Genomic DNA, 11,583 nt, shown 5'->3' with positions numbered 1-11,583 from the left:
CATTGCTAATTAAGTATTATACTTTTTGTTAGTAAGTTTATTGTTTCTTCGCCATTATAAACGCAAATAGCGTTCAGCATCATCGATCTTTCACGTGACTCTGGCCTGGATTTAAAATTCCTACCGGTATTTCCGAGTGCACGGCGGCACAAATTCATTCGTTCGTACACTCTAGGCTGGTTGCTTCTTTGTTTCTAAAACTAGTTTCTTGCGCTTCGATGTAACTTGCGGTGAAGTTACGTGTTTGCAAGCGGACATGTAAGCCCGGCAGTTGGGTTTCGGTCGTGAGCCATTCGGAACAGGTCTGCATCGAAACGGGAGCTGGATTTTGCTGCGGCTGACAACGGCAATAACGGTGAGTCGTTTAACACCGCTGCTTCAATCGTTATATAATATCCGTCTCATTACCTTCCAGGCGGGCACAAGTTAACGAACTAGATCCTGCATTACATATGGGCAGTGAGGATCTCAGTTGCTGTTTCCTAAATAAACCTTTACTTGCGAGGCTGTCGTTTGGTTTACACACACAACCAGGAAAGAAAGAGCGATATCGGAACGCGCGTCTCATTTTTCATGTTATTGTAGCCGTGGTTGTAGGTGACTGAGTAGCCTTATCAATATACATATTAAACTTTTTTTTCGAGTCAGCCGGCAACGTCTTTCGACCACAAAACCGAATAATCCTTTGGTAAAATGAAGTGAAAGTACAGAATTTAATGTATTAAACAGTTGCAAGCATGATAATTCACCCATATTTCGTACTTGTTGGTTCCAAATGTTCTTGCTGTTCAGATTGGTTTACCGTAGGGCATTTATTTTTGCAGTAGTGAAGCGGTGCATCACGTTCGTGCAGAAAAATAATGCATCAGTTCTAATAACTTCATGACTTTCATGCATTTGCTTGTGGAACTAGCAGTGGGATCACTTCTAGTGTATAAATGAACCCACAAATGTTCTCATTTGTGATCTTAATAGTACTTGCGCTGTTGACATGCATTGTAGTTAGACATCAATTTTATGGACAATAGCAATATTTATTTAACATGCTGCTTAAGCACCCTAGAACAGACAGTGTACATTTGCATGTGTTCTGTAGTCGCAAATCATTACAACATATATGTCACACCTTTTTGCATTTCATATTGCAAAACTTTGCTTTTTCAATTTCTGATTCAGTCAAAATTTCTGTTCCAGACATGCAGTAATGAGGACGGCACCAGTATAAAGCAACACACTCCACGCACTAAACAGAAGCTGCTGCCTGCTACAACAAGGTCATTGTGTGGACATTGGCTACTACTACAAGGTAAACAACACATGGTTCAGAAATAAATATGTTTGATCTATGCTGTATTGGCTTGCTGTTTGCAGCAGATATGAATGTTTGTTCATATTTATGGTTCAGTATAATTGGTTCGAACATATAAAACACACATAAATTTGGCTAATCTGTGCTGTATCTCATGTGTCACCGTTTTGCCCCAACAGAGTCTATGCCAAGCACATCTTGGTCATCACAGGAGCTCCTATCTGCACCAACAGGAAGGGGCTGGAGCCGAATTTGCAAGGCTTTTACACCAAGAACAAAGAAGCACATGCACAAGAATATGGATGAGATATCAAGTCTGCAAAGGACTGTGTTAAGACTGCAAAGAGCTTCAGCCACCATTCCACCAGCACGGACATTTGGCTGAGTCATCCAGGTAACTCAAAAAGGACTTTCTAGAAATCCTTCGTCTTCAGATGCACCTGCAACATCTGACCAAGCACGGACGACGCTGGCCAAAAGATTGAGTTCCATCAGTTTGCCCTTAATCAGCTTCCTAGCCATGTTAATTCCGTTTGTGCGAAGTGTAATTTTTCTTCTATAAATGCAGGCTTTCTCATTGCCCATTTTTGTTAGAGGTCATTCATCCTCATCCAAATATAAAGGTCAACCGATTCTTCGCTGATACTTAATACCAGTCACTGTCTAGCAGCCTAACATATCTGTAGCAGTATCTTCTAGTGTATGTTGTCATGCGCAATTACTCTCCTGAAATAGCTGATGCAGCATCGGCATGCGTCTTGCATTAACCTATGCACATGTGCTATGCACCATTTTACTTTTCTTGATGTTTTTAGCCTTCAGTGCCTGCAGAGCAGAGTGGCTTCTCTCTTGAATGCAAGCTTTCTCATTTTCCATATTCCTAGTCTCGTTGATGATTGCTCCTCTTCCTTGATAGCCTGGGTCTTTGTGCAAGCTACAGGGAAGTGATTGATTGCAGAATCTGGTTTTGCTGCCACACTTGGTTGTGGTAACTGTGTTACGTTTCTCAGATGTGGGGGCCTGGTCAGTTGCATTGGTAAGCAGTCCCTCGAGGTAAGCATTTGCTCCTGCAGTCCGCAAAGCGACATAGACTCCCAGTATACACACACCGTAACTGGTGCGCCCCGTTCGTTCTGGCCTGCTGCAGCCATGGGCAAATTGTGCTTGTGGCCTACCTCGGCCATGATTTGCTCAAAACGGAGACCAGCATATGTGCTTACATGGTTCGAAGTGTATGAAGTTGATAGCCGTATGGGTGGAAAGGCCCGCAAGAATGGCTGCCGAAGGTGATGCCCACAAAAGCGACTTGTCCACATTGCGACAAAGTGGGACGCAAAGTGTGAGCCACACATAGCGGCCCCCGAAAGAAAATAAATGTGCAGGTTGGAAAGGAGTCAACGCTAAAATGCCGGGTAGTCCATGTCGCTGTGTTGGTTGCGGCAGCAGATGCCTGCGTCACCTGACTGCTTCGCAATGGAAGTTGCTCATCTTCAACGGCAACTGTTGGTTCAAACAGGTGCAAGGCTCTGTCCAATCTGTTTGTACCGCAGGTTGTCGCTCGTTACCAGACCACCACATGTGACAAAGGCAAGCATTATGCCTGTAAGATGGTTCGTAGCCAATGTATAATGTATTGTCTGAACCTCATGCGGTGACTGATTGCTGTTATGTCACTTGGTTACGGTCGCAGTTTTATGTTTTTCGAATATTGCCGCCTGGTCGGTTGCACTGGGAAGCAGCCTCTCGTAGTAAGTATTTGATCCTGCAGTCTGCACAGCGACATAGACTCCCAATTTACGCACACCGTGATTCGTGCTCCCCGTTCACCCTTTCCTGCTGCAGCCATGGGCAAATTGTGCCTCTGGCCTTTCTCGGCCGCGATTAGGCATGAACGGAGACCAGCATAAGTGCTTACATGGTAGGACGTGTATGAAGTTCGGTGGAAAGGCCCGCAAAGTGGCTGATGAAGGTGATGCCCACGAAAGCGACTTGTCCATATTGAGACAATGTGGGACACCAAGTGTGAGCCACACATTAGCAGCCCCCGAAAGAAAAGAAACGTGCAGGTTGGAAAGGAGTGAACGGCTAAAAAAATCTGGGGTAGCCCATGTCGCTGTGTAGGCTGCGGCAGCAGATGCCTGCGTCTCCCGATTGCTTCGCAATGCAATTTGGGCATTTTTAACGGCGACTCTCGCTGCAAACAGGTGGGACACTCTGTCCAATCTGTTTCTGCTGCTGGTTGTTGCTCGTTAGTAGACCACCACGTCCGACAAAGTCAGGCACTACGCCTGTAGGTAGGCAGCTCAATGTACCCTTAGAAACCCATGTATGTGAATGCTCACTGTTGCCATATGGTTCGTCGCCAATGTATAATGTATTGTCTGAACCTCATGCGGTGACTGATTGCTGTTTAATTTTGCTGTTATGTCACTTGGTTATGGTCGCAGTGTTATGTTTTTCGAATATTGCAGCCTGTTCGGTAGCACTGGGAAGCAGCCTCTCAAAGTAAGAATTTGATCCTGCAGTCTGCACAGCGACATAGACTCCCAATTTACGCACACCGTGATTCGTGCTCCCCGTTCACCCTTTCCTGCTGCAGCCATGGGCAAATTGTGCCTCTGGCCTTTCTCGGCCGCGATTAGGCATGAACGGAGACCAGCATAAGTGCTTACATGGTCGGACGTGTATGAAGTTGGGTGGAAAGGCCCGCAAAAGTGGCTGATGAAGGTGATGCCCACGAAAGCGACTTGTCCATATTGAGACAATGTGGGACACCAAGTGTGAGCCACACATTAGCGGCCTCCAAAAGAAAGAAACATGCAGGCTGGAAAGGAGTCAATGCTAAAATGATGGGTAGTCCATGTCACTGTGTAGGCTGCGGCAGCAGATGCCTGCGTCACCCGATTGCTTCGCACTGCAAGTTGCTCATCTTTAACAGCGACTGTCGCCGCAAACAGGTGGGACACTCTGTCCAATCTGTTTCTGCTGCTGGTTGTTGCTCGTTAGTAGACCACCACGTGCGACGAAGGCAGGCACTACGCCTGTAGGTAGGCAGCTCAATGTACCCTAAGAGACCCGTGTATGTGAATGCTCACTGTTGCCATATGGTTCGTCGCCAATGTATAATGTATTGTCTGAACCTCATGCGGTGACTGATTGCTGTTTAATGTTGCTGTTATGTCACTTGGTTATGGTCGCAGTGTTATGTTTTTCGAATATGGCGGCCAGGTCAGTTGCATTGGGAAGCAGTCTCTCGAAGTAAGCATTCACTCCTGCAGCCTGCACAGCAACATAGACTCCCAATTTTCATGCACCGTGATTCGTGCTCCCCGTTCACGCTTTCCTGCTGCAGCAATGGGCATATTGTGCCTCTGATCTTTCTCGGCCGCGATTAGGCATGAACGGAGACCAGCATACGTGCTTACATAGTCCGATGCGTATGAAGTTGATAGCTAGATGGGTGGAAAGGCCCGCAAAAGTAGTTGATGGAGGCGATGCCCATGAAAGCGACTTGTCCATAGCGAGACAATGTGAGACACCAAGTGTGAGCCACACATTAGCGGCCCCCGAAAGAAAAGGAACGTGCAGGTTGGAAAGGAGTGAACAGCTAAAATCTGGGGTAGCCCATGTCGCTGTGTAGGCTGCGGCAGCAGATGCCTGCGTCTCCCGATTGCTTCGCAATGCAATTTGGGCATTTTTAACGGCGACTGTCGCTGCAAGTGGCACACTCTGTCCAATATGTTTCCGCTGCTGGTTCTTGCTCGTTAACCTGACCACCACGTGCGACGACGACGGTGAGCCGTTTACGAGCTCGCGTCAATGATTCCGGCGTATCTCGACATGCAAATTTTATTTCTGCTATTGCACGAGAATGTACACTGCTTGTCTTCTGCCAATAAAGTCGCGCGTTCTGTTCACTCACTTGTGGCTTGTTTGTATGGGCGTCAGTAGAGGCTCTTGGCAATTGGAACGCACCAGCTACACGGCAGCGAAGGCATTGAGGCATGCCGCATAGCTTGCAGGGCAAGCACGGCGCGTTCTGCACGCTCTATCGCTGCCGTGGTGGTTGGTCGTGGCTCGCGGACGCTCCTGTGGACGAGGCTTCAGCGACTTCACTCGTAGCTAAGTACTCTTTTATCTTTATTAGCTAGTGTTTTGAAGTGTTTTCTTTCGCATGGAGTAGGGGCGCAAATTTTGAATTTTTGGTAGGAGTAGGAAACGTACCGGCTTTGTCTAGGTCTGGCGGCTCCCCCGTTAGGCCTAGGGGGTAGTTGTTTCAGCTAGCTCTTCGGATTCTTACATGGAGTAGGGAGTGATAATTCTTTGTTCTTGTTTGGGATAGCGGTCGAGGTCGGGTTTGCCTGAGTGATTTGGCGAACTTGCTCGTTGGGCCTAGGGACGTAGGCCTAGCGATGAAATTGAAAAACGTGAAGGCCGCGGGGGACGGGGAGCAAGTGCAGTGCGGCGAGTGCCTGCGCTGGTGCTTCCTCGACGAGACTGAATTCCAGAATTTAGCAGAAGCGGTGGGGTCTAGCTTCACGTGCAGGTCGTGGGAGGGCGTCAGGGAAGCCGTCCAAAAACTGGAAGGGAATTGGGCGGCTAAGTTTGAAGAGCTTAAGGCAAACCTGAGGGAGGAGCAGGAGAAGCGGGTAGCACTGCAGGCGAAGGTTGAAAATTTCGTCAAGGTGGAGGCGGCCCAGGCCGCGCAGTTGGTGAGGACTGTGGCCGAGCTTGGGGAGGCGAAAGAAAGGAGCGCCGAACTGCAAAGGCGGCTCGACGCTCTTGAGACTCGGGCAGCGGATAATGTCGGGTCAGGACACCAAAGCGAGGGCGAAGTGGGAGGCAGGGAGCCAAAGCAAGCGGTCGCCAGCTCGCCGCCGGTGAATCGGCGTAGCTATAGCGAAGCAGCGCAACACGCCCCGAGTGAGGCGACGCTGCAGCCACAGGAAGCCGGGAAGCAGGGAGAGGTAGGAGAGAGTGAAAGGGTGATTATCGCTGGCGACTCAAACATGGCTGGGTGCTCAAAAGCAATTGTGGAGAGGGTGAAAGGCGACAAAAGAGTGGCGGTAGGGACATTTCCAGGGCAGACACTGGGTTCTGTCATGAGTTATGCTTAGCAACATTTACCTGAGTAAGGTTGACAACTGCTTAGAGAAAGCCTTAGGTGATAGCGTTATCAAGATATTTCGTTACGTTGATGATTACCTGATTTTCTGCAATAGGGAAGAATTAGACTGCTGCTACTTCGGTAAGTGAGCAATTTAAACTTTATGGGGGAGGATTAAAGTTTACCAAGGAATTACCTCAGCGACGCGTAATTCAGTTTCTTGACATTTCCTTGATCTTCGAACAAAATCATGTTTGTTGGCAGTACTCCCCAAGATCTTCGAAGCCGTTGCTAAACTTTCAATCCAAGCATTCTAAATTAGTAAAAAACGGAATCGCCATGTCGTGCCTTAAGTCTTCCCTCACAAGATCTTGCTTGCACAAAATGAGCGCCAGTTTTAATGCGCAGGTCCTGCGCCTATTAGAAGCAGGTAATCCTAGTGTAGCGGTGGCCACTGTAGTTGAGCGCCTAAAGAAGTCGGTTTCAAGAGGGACGGACGTAATTACAGAGAGCAGTAATCGCAAAAAAAGAGTAGTGGCTATTCCGTATATTCATTCAGTGTCGCACAGGCTTAAAAAAGTTGCTAGTAATATGATGTTAATGTTGCTTTCACTGCTCCCAATAAGCTAGGTAAGATATGCGCTGCCGTACAGAATAAAAAGGAGCGGGTTAAAGGCAAAAAACGAACAGATATTTGTCCAGTGAAGCACAATAAGAACAACAGTTTTACTGAATGTCGTATGGGTGTGGTTTATCAAATTCCCCTTAGCTGTGGCCAGTTCTACGTAGGGCAAACGGGACGGTGTATCAATCAGAGGCTAATGGAGCATAAAAGGTCGTTAACCGGTGGCTCGCCGTCTAATCTTTCGCTACATTGCCGAGATTGTAACTGCAAACCAGAGTTAGATGAATGCGCGATACTGTACAGGCATAAGAATGAAGATACGCGTCTTATGGTAGAGGCATGGCATATCTATAATGGTGGAAGTGCGTGCGTGAGTCAGCCTTCGATTACTTTACATAAGGAAGAGATTAAGTGCCTTAACAGTTATCTCTCACGTAGACCAGCACGTGTACCCGATTGACACGTGGTGTTACCATTCCTGAGCATGCGCAGATGAGTTTTGTGTCTTTCATTTTTCGCCTCTGTGCTCCCTTCAGTTGATAGTCGGCGTTCGTGTTGTCCACTTCTCTACTCTTGTGTCCTGTCTGCACGCCTCACTTCTATTTTGCATTATGAGTCACGTACAAAGAGCCGTAATGGCTGCCAATGAGGCAATATGGAAAATGAGCCAAGAGAAAGGCTTCGAGGTTGTCGAAGTAAACAGGGAAGTGAGAAGTTGTGGTGGTTTTAAACGAGATGGGATCCACTTCAATTACAGCTAGGCTAGCACGAGAAGTGGGCTGGCGACTTGGGGGTCGCGCTGTTGCTTTTTTAGGGGGCCCGCAGGCGCTCAGGAGGTCAGAGTAGGTAGTAATAAAGAAGGTCCCCTAGGGGAACATCAGAAGAGCATCGCCGTCGATAAGAGAAAAAAGGAGGAAAGCAAGAACAAGAGCTCGCCATGCAATAGGCTACATAAACATGCAGGGCGGCAGAAGAAAGGAAAAGTGGGCAGAGATTGAGGAGCAGTTACATAGAGAACAAATAGGGGTGTATGCGGTTACAGAAACGCACCTTAGAGACTCAGAAGAGCCGCCAGTTATTGAGAATTTATATGGGAAGGGTGCAACAGAACTAAGTCGGAAAGAAAGGGAGGGGGAGTCGGAATGCTCATCCATCAGGGAGCCAAATGGAAAAGAGTAAATTCACAATGTCAAGAGCATCTTTGGTTATCAGGTACAATGAGTGGGAAAGAAACTTGGCTTGGAGTTACGTATTTGTAGACCGGAATAAATTGCACAGAGAAGAATAAAGAGTTAGTGGAATGCATAAGCGCTGATATTAGGGGTTTCGGGAATGGTGCTGAGATAGTCCTATTAGGTGACATGAATGCCCACATACAGGATTTAGATGGCTATACCGACAATAACGGGAAGTCAATGCTAGACCTTTGCGAGCAACATAACCTCGTGATCGTGAATACAGGGCCTAAGTGTGAAGGACAGATCACGTGGGAAGTGGGAAACCGGCAATCGACCATTGATTACTGTCTGATGACAGAAGGAATTCATGATAAGTTGAGAGAAATGGTCATCGATGAGGAAGGGTTTAGCAGCATAGGGAGTGACCATAAACGCATCATTTTGAAAATGGGATATGTAGTTGGGAAAGAGAGCAACGAAAGCAAAATGGCCAGTCCAAATTTGAACGCTGAACAAATAGCAAATATAGTCACTAGAGTGGAGGAAGAAATTGGCAAGTCGCCAAGTAAGGGGTGGGAATATGGTGAGCTTCTAAGTGTAGTAACGACAGAAATACGGAAAGAGAAACAACATGTTCATTGGAAAGGAAAAAAGAAACCGAAAAGCTGGTGGAACAAGGAGATACGAGAAGCGATCGCCGAACGACAGAAAGCATCTCGAGAGCACAGGCAGGCAAAGAAGGCGCAGCTGCCACAGGATGAAGTAACCAGTAAATGGGAAATATACCGGGAGAAAAAGTCTATGGTTCAAATACTGGTGCAAGCAAAATTAAAAGGTGAAAGTAAAAGTTGGTTGTCAGAAATACGTGAGAAAAAGAAGGCCGCACCTAGAATATTTTGGAATCACATAAAATTATTAGGCAGGAAGTCAACAACAATACAACAACATATCCTAGACGAAGATGAAAACAGACTGGAAGGAGAAGCAGCAATAAATTACATCCAAAAAGTAACAGCCGAATCTTTCCAAGGCAAGGACGAGGTTGTATTTGAAGAAAAAAAGAGCATGAAAGAGACCCAAGGGGGAAAGGAGCTAGTGCTTACAAATTTAAACTGGAAGAAAGCGGAAGAGAAAATTCCTAAGCACACAGCCACAGGGCTAGACGAGGTTCCCGTTAGGCTGATAAATGAACTGGGACCAAAAAGTAAGGAAGCTCTCGTGAAAGCAGTGGAAAAAACTTTAAGAGATAGACGAATACCAGACAGTTGGCGACAAAGTAGAATGAATTTAATTTATAAAGGTAAGGGGGAGAAAGACAGAATTCACTCGTATAGACCGTTGACCATTACATCGGTAATATACAGGCTAGCAACGCAGGCTATCAAATTAAAGCTTCAAGCATGGGCAGAGAATAATGACATTTTGGGAGAGCTTCAGAATGGCTTTAGAATAGGTAGGCGTTTGGATGATAACTTGTTTGTTCTTACTCAGTGCATCGAAATATCAAAAGCAGAAAGCAGACCGTTGTATGTGGCCTTTTTGTGCATTACAGGAGCATACGACAACGTAGACCGCAACATTTTGTGGGATATTCTGGAAGGGGAAGGCTTAGGTAACGATTTTCTACAGCTTTTGAGAGAGATTTACCTAGAAAATACCGTTTGCGTTGAATGGGAAGGGATGAGAAGCGCGGAGAAAGTTCAAATCAACAAGGGACTGAGGCAGGGGTGCCCTTTATCCCCGCTACTGTTTATGATGTACATGGTGAGGATGGAGAGGGCGCTAGAAGGAAGTAATATCGGGTTTAATCTCTCATACAAACAGGCAGGTACAGTAATAGAGCAGCAACTCCCAGGTTTATTTTATGCGGACGACATTGTGTTGCTCGCTAACAAGCAAAGTGATTTGCAACGTCTGGCTAATATCTGTGGACAGGAAGGCAACAATTTAGGTTTGAAATTTAGTGTCAGAAAATCAGGTGGTATGGTATTCAATGAAAACAGTGAACAGACAGTGGAGATACAGGGCCAAGAAATACCTCGGGTAACAGAATATAAATACCTTGGTATATGTATAAACGAAGGCAATGGATATATGGAAACAGAGGAAAAAACCATAACAGTCAAGGGGAAGAGAAATGCAGCCATAATGATCGAAGCACAGAGCGCTATGGGGATACAATAGGTACGAGGTCCTCCAAGGTATGTGGAAAGGGGTAATGGTTCCAGGACTTACTTTTGGAAATGCGGTTGTTTGCTTTAAATCAGGGGTACAATCAGGGCTCGACGGAAACCAAAGGTCAGTGGGTCGCCTCGCATTGGGCGCTCACAGGAAGACCACAAATGAAGCTGTGCAGGGGGATATGGGCTGGACTAGTTTTGAAGTGAGGGAAGCTCGCAGCAAAATTGAGTATGAAGAACGGCTGAGAAATATGGAAGAAAGTAAATGGGCTGGGAGAGTGTTCAGGTATCTGTACAGGCAAAACATTGATTCACAGTGGAGGAAAAGAACTAGGAAGCTTACCAGCAAGTATGCGGCCTGTGGGGTGGGCAACGCAGCAACAAAGAAGGTCAAGCGGAAAGTCAGAGAGGCTGAATTAATCTCATGGGTGGAGGCAATGGAAAAGAAACCTGCCATGAGTAACTATTTAAGAGGAAAAAACGAAATCAGGAAAGAAACCATTTATGATAACTCAAAGGGAAGCTCATTACTTTTCGAAGCGAGATCGGGATGCCTTAGAACAAGCACCTATAAAGCGAGATATAAGAAGGAAGAAGAAGCATGTGCTTGCTGCGGTAAAGCTAGGGGAACGACGGAGCATATTTTATTAGAATGTGAAGACGTCTACCCAGCAGTCGATTTAGGCACCACTGGCCTCCTTGAAGCCCTTGGGTTCAGCGGGAGCATTGGTAAAGCAAACACGTCCGCAATAGACATTAGTAAGAGGCGATCGGAGGATTGGTGGAAGAAAAGTAGGGAAACGACAAAAGACGGAGACGTACAAAAACACAGTTCGCAATAGGGGATCAGCAAATTTGGACGTGTAGTTCATAGTGTTTTTTTTTTCTTTTCCTTTTTCATTGGTTAACCTAGGTAGGATATTAGGCCGCATAGTAGCAAGAGCTTGGTGGCGCAACCCACCGCCCCGTTCCAAAGGGGATTGCAGCCGCGCTACACTGTAGCCGCGCTGCTCTATGCGCGCCGTTCGCCTAGCAGGGTTGCCAGATTTGGCTACTTTGCGCCAAATTGGCTACTTTTTGAGGCTGTTGGCGGGGGAAAAAATGCCTTGGCTACTTGGCTACTTTTTTGGCTACTTTTGAAATAGCTTGACTATTGTAAAAATTAAATAGAAACTTGTGTAGCT

The 11,583-nt window shown here is 46.5% G+C and overlaps 1 long non-coding RNA gene across 1 annotated transcript; it reads left to right on the top strand.

Annotated features, from left to right (window-relative positions):
* The first annotated feature begins 231 nt into the window (after nucleotides 1-231).
* LOC139060380 (uncharacterized) lies at nucleotides 232-5,180 on the top strand. The gene is made up of 3 exons (XR_011514762.1): nucleotides 232-355; nucleotides 1,195-1,306; nucleotides 1,489-5,180. It is a non-coding gene; the product is annotated as an uncharacterized lncRNA (long non-coding RNA).
* The last annotated feature ends 6,403 nt before the right edge of the window (nucleotides 5,181-11,583 follow it).

This window comes from Dermacentor albipictus, chromosome 5 (genome assembly GCF_038994185.2).
Source record: "Dermacentor albipictus isolate Rhodes 1998 colony chromosome 5, USDA_Dalb.pri_finalv2, whole genome shotgun sequence".
NCBI lineage: Eukaryota > Metazoa > Arthropoda > Arachnida > Ixodida > Ixodidae > Dermacentor > Dermacentor albipictus.
The sequence above is the reverse complement of the archived record's forward strand: the minus strand, read 5'-3'. Positions and strand labels throughout refer to the sequence as shown.